This window comes from Magnolia sinica, chromosome 10, assembly GCF_029962835.1.
Source record: "Magnolia sinica isolate HGM2019 chromosome 10, MsV1, whole genome shotgun sequence".
Taxonomy (NCBI): domain Eukaryota; kingdom Viridiplantae; phylum Streptophyta; class Magnoliopsida; order Magnoliales; family Magnoliaceae; genus Magnolia; species Magnolia sinica.
Genome location: NC_080582.1, coordinates 49807551 through 49813550, shown reverse-complemented (window position 1 = coordinate 49813550; position 6000 = coordinate 49807551).

Here is a 6000-nt window from a genome sequence, read left to right as displayed (position 1 = left end):
TCATCTACCAGTTGGTCGATCCTTGGGAGAAGGAAGTTGTCTTTTAAGTAAGCTTTATTTTGATTGGTATAATCTACGTAGACTTGTCACTTTCTACTGGCTTTCTTCACCAGCATGACATTGGCTAACCAGTGAGGATAATGTACCTCCTCAATAAATCCAGTTTCGAGGACTTGTTCGTTGATCATTGCATACCTTTCTAGATCAAATGATTGTCTTTTCTGCCTTATGTGCTTGTGGTCGGGGTATATGTTCAATCGATGGACCGCAACTCTTGGATCTATTCTGGGCATATCCCGATGTGATTAGGAGAACACGTCAGCATGTTGTTTCAACAAGTCAGTTATATCTAGTTGGAGTTGTGGTTCAAGAAGTGACCCAACCTGGACGGTGTGGGATGGGTCGACTTTAAAGAGTCGTACCGTAATGAGATCCTCCACTGGCCATCCTTTCTTGATGGTATCTTCTCAAGGGTCTAAGGAGGTAATTTGTAATGATTGTTATAATTATGCCCTCCCTCGGAGAGCTGTTGAATAACATTACCAGGCTTCATGTTGGTCACCCTGAACCTTATCGGCCCCATGCTCGATCAAAAACTTCACAGTAAGGTGGTAGGTGGAGACTACAGCTCGCATGGTGTTTAAGGACGGCCTGCCGAGGATCATGTTGTATACTGAGGGATAGTCTACTACTAGAAAGTCGACAATGGTAGTGACTTGGTTGGTACCCTCTCCAACCATTACTGGCAGAAAAACACTTCCTTCTGAGGTCACCTTTTCCCTTGCAAAACCGAGCAAAGGGGTTCATACAGGTCGTAATCGTGACCTTCCAACTCTCATTTCATCGAAGGTGGCCGCGAATAGAATGTTCACCGAGCTTCTAGTGTCAACCAATATCTAATGTACTCTAACCTCTAGTGTCAACCAATATCTGATGTACTCTATGGTTAGAATGGTCATGGAGACCACTAATGCGTCATCATGAGGGAGTTGAATCCCTTATGTATCTTCTTTAGTAAAGGTAACATTACATTAGTTCTTTCCTACGTTGCACGGTGAGCTTTACCTGATGCTCCTCTCCAACCCCATTTGCATTTCGTGCATGGGCTCGGCGTGCATGATTTGAATCTCCACCCCCGGTGGGTCTTCTAAAGATGGTACGTATTTCCCTTATGGCTTTATTGTTAGTTAACTTGTTATATCATTCCTGCTGCTTAGCTTGTAACACCCCAACTTTTCAGGACTCGAGTATATGACCCGTGTCCCAAAAACCCGAGTGTTAACCTTAAAGGATGGTCAGATATAATATTTTTCTTTTATCAGAGTTAACAGATGAGCATAGGATGGACAAATCAACATAAGGAAAACTTTCAAGTTTCATTTAGAGTGTACAAGGGAGTGCCCATAATGACTTATACAAACCAATGTCTCCATTCTTACTAATACAAAATGAAATAACGTTACATGTGAAACAAAGTAAATTACAATAATCTTGAGCTGTGAAATCCTGTAGCAGCCCTTAGCAATTATAATCATGCACCATTGTCAACCATGGCCTACTCCTCACCAGTATGAATGTGAACATAATCAGGGCCACCTGTGTTACCTGTACGATTGTATATTTGATGGATGAGTGGCCAACTCAGTGTGAATTCCCTTCAAGATTACACACCGCCGCATTAGGTAAGAAATAGTATAAAACATCTAGACAACCAAAACAGAGTAAATGCAGTCTTATTAGATGCATGGATACATGAATACAATCAGTCTCGAGTAAACATCCAGACGGACATAGGGGTCGTCACCCATGTAGTCATCGACCCAGGTAAAACATCTAGATAGGCAAATATGTATGATAACAACAGATGGTGGTTGGTGCCTCGGGTAAAACATCCAAACAGGCAAATTTGTATGTTACGTATGACAGCAATGTACGATAACAACAGATGATGCTTGGTGCCTTGGGTAAAACATCCAGACAGACGAATCTGTATGTTATGCATGTCAGCAATAGATGTCGATCTATGCTATGCATGCATGATTAGTCAACCCGTTATTAGTCCAATTGCAACCAGCTGATTTAAATAAGCTCAAAAGTCACTATGAGGAGCGTATAGCCCAGCGTAGACCGATAGCTCGGCATAAGTCCCATACCACCATCCCCAGCTCATGAGACTACCACCTTAAGATGTTTAATGGTACCTGTCGACTAGTGGCTAATGATATTACAATATATGGGGCTTACTATCGCATGGTTGCATTATATAAAACATTGAATCCATCTAGGGCAAGTATCAAAACAAAACCATGTAGGGCGAGTATCAAAATATGTCACATAGGGCCAATATCAAAACCATACGATAAAGACCATAGGCCCACATCAATGATCCATCTAGACCACCACTCAATAACCACCAAGTCGAAGGTCCGTTACGATCACAACTAGTCAAGTTATATCCCAAGTATGGGTGTACATTCATATGTGGGAATTTTCCACTAATGTACCAGTTTAAGTTCCATAAGCAATTCACAAAAAGAACACAAGCATGAACAATTATACAGGATAATCATAAAGCATGTAATACAACAATTTAATTTCCACTAGTTAATGAGAAGATGGAAAGCTCAAGGGGAAGAATCATCATCTTATAGATCGCCACTAATGTTGCTAGGAAGCACGTGTGCCCTTAGAATCCATCCTACCATGAATTGTAAAATTGTATAATTAGATACAAGTTCAACACATTCCCTATGGTTAAGACCATAACCTAGGGTTCGGATTACTTTTAGGGTTTTAGTTTAGAAACAGAGCTTCATGCTAGAGTTAGGTATAGGATTCTAGGACTTGAATTCTATATTAGTATTTCCCTTATTATTATTATTATTGTGCCATGGGTCAAATAATATTCCTAATGAGAGTATCAATCCATTGATATGAGTAATGGTGGTTCATAAGTGCACGTTTGAATGTTTCGGCATTATCTAACGTCTTTATAATGACTAATAATCTCTGAGATAATACAAGTAATAATAATAGGATATTTTCTAATGATAGTACAATAAGGACTAATACTAATGATAATATTTTCTAATGATTTTAAATCATAACTATCAATTCCAGTTATAATAATGGATACTATGATTTATCATGAATTATGAAGTCCTACAGTTAGATCCAACCCTAACACACTACTTAGGGTTAAGGTCTCAGTCTAGGGTTTAGATTGCTTAGGCTTTTAGGGTTTTAGTCTTAGGGGTTGAACTATAGTATGTGTAGTTTTTGTAAAATGTAATAATATGGTTAGTCACCATTCATCATTGATGACATATATATAATACTTGCGATCATGGTAACAAGTATTACATTAGTAACAAACATTATAATCTATTATTAATGGTAATATATTTCAAGTGATGGGTGACATACTAATATCATTTAATAGTTAGTTTCTAATACTAACGTAGACAGTGTGGTGATGGCTATCCATGAGTAGTAACTATCATGACGACGTTTAGGAGTGACAAATGAAGCACTTATACTTAACCATTGTAACTAACATAGTATAGGTAGTTTATTAATGGTTAGTCATGTTTAATAAATCTAATGACGGTTGTAATGATAACAATATAATCGAAACAATCTTCATATGGAAAGAAAATATGGCTCACCTAGTCAACACGGTTGAGTCAACTTGACTCAACACATGCCCTCCTTCTCTCTCTCTTTCTTCTCTCTTCTTTCTCATCTATTTCCCACATGCTGGAAATCCAGCAAGAGTCTGGACAGTCCAAACCCAACTCGACTCGGCTGGATCTGGTTTCAGCCGAGTTAACTCAGCAGCCATGGTTTCCATCTCTCTCTTTCTACTCTTCTCTCCGTTTTCTTCCTCTTCTTTCTTTCCTTCAATCTCTCTCTCCCTACTCGCAATACTAGTCCAGCACCACCTGGTCTCGGACAAGAATCATCTGACTCGCCCCAATGGCCAAATCAGCGGGTCAGGCCGTGACTCGGTCCGTCATGAAGACGGACAGCAGCTTGGTGCAGCCGTTCCTCACTCTCCTTTCTTCTTCTCTTTTCTTTTCTTCTTTCCTCTCTTCCCTGCTCTCTATTTCCTTCCTTCCATTTCTTTCTTGTTCTCTCTCTCGGTCTGCTGGAAACATCCAGCGTGGGTGTTGAGTTTGGCCTGACTCAGCCCAACTCGGCTCGGTTGAGCTTATACCGGCAGCCACCCTCTCACCCTCTTTTCTTCCTTTTCCTTTCTCTCCTACCTCTCTCTCTCTCTCTCCTTCGCACCCACATCCAACATCTGGAGTCAGCGAGACCCACTCCAACCGTGACCCAACTGAGTCGGGTAGGTGTAGTTGGGATGAGGAAGAAGTCTGGCCGTTAATGGCGGTTTGACGTTGGGGATGTATCTCCTCGAACCGATTCTTCTGGGCAGTCCAGATGAACCCCATGGAGCTCGAAGCATGAAGATTTCGAAGCTTCAGGGAGGATTAGGCGGTGGGTTCGAAGGTGGAAGGAAAACGGATGGTTTCCTTCATGTTGCCGCAAGAGGTGAGGGAGGTTACTGTTTGCTCAATATTCCCACCTTTATCTGTTTGCCCTAACATTCCAGAGCCGTTGGATGGAGAACGGATGGTCTGGATAAGATCTAGGGCTTCCACCCTCTCTCTCACTTCTAAGAAAATATCTTCCCTTCGGTTGTATTGCTGGCAGCAGCACCCTTTGTTTTCAACGGTCACGATTCACTCTCCACGGACGGCTAAGATGCAGGGAGGGAGAGCTTCACGCGGATTGCTGAGCTGGAAGAAAGGAAGGGAGAAGGTAGTTTCCATTTTCGGAAACTTGGTTTTCCTCAGTCCAATTGCTTCTGAATCTGTGTCCACATATGCGTACAGATACATATAAAATCACCTAGGGTCTGGTAAAATCTTCACTCCCGACATGATGAACGGTTCGGATCATCTTGATGGTTCCTAGTGGTGGGCCACCGATCATCACAAACGGACCTCCGTCCGTCCGCTGTAAGCAGCGAGGTGAGAGAGAAATCTCTCCATTTTTGGAAAGACGCGGGTCAGCGCTGGCTCGCCCGGTGTACTGCGGGTACGGGTACACTAGGTGTACTTGCACCTTGTGTGAGGCCCACTGTGCTGTTTGGATGAAATCCACTCCATTTATTTGGTTTCATAGGTCATATCAGGACATCTTGCTAAAGATGAGGTGGATCCAAAGCTTTGGTGGGCCGTAAGCTGCGATTGGAGCATTTATTTATGGCTTTCCACCGATCTGAGGGTCAGATTGCTCTGGGTTCGAGCATCAAGGGTCAAAAAGCTCTAAGGACATTTTTTTGTGTCCCAGTCTACTCTCTCTATGTTAATGACTCCATTGTTGTTATTAAAATCCCTTTAATACTATCATTTATCTTTTTATGCTGCTATCACTTGTTTTATGTTTTGTTATTATATATGTATACATATATACTTATTTATTTATTTGTGTATATATATACTTATATTTATTTGTTTGTAGGACCTGCATTTTATAAGACTCATAACTGGTAATGAACATGAATGTTCAAGTCAAGTTGATATTTTTACTAAGTCAGGTTATTTGGTAACACCCTAGTACTGAAAAGTACGGGGTGTTATATAGCTGGCTAATCCTCTCTGCTTCTGTCGACAAACTCATGAAAGTATTCCCTCCTAATAAGGGGTTTGATCTCCTCCTTGAGGTCGAAACATCCATTCGTATTATGACCATGATCCTGGTGAAAATGCCAATATTTCTTCATGTCCCTATTTTTTGAGTCAACCCTTGTCTTATTTGGCCATCTTAAAATCGTCTTATCTCTAATCTCTGTGAGTCCATGTTCTGGTGTAGTATTCAATGGGGTGTATCTGTGAAATCGGCTCTCTGAGGGCCGACTAGATCGGGGGATACTACTCTGGTCTTCGTCCTTTCTCCTTTTGGAGCTTACGTTGGGTGCCTCTTTTCCTT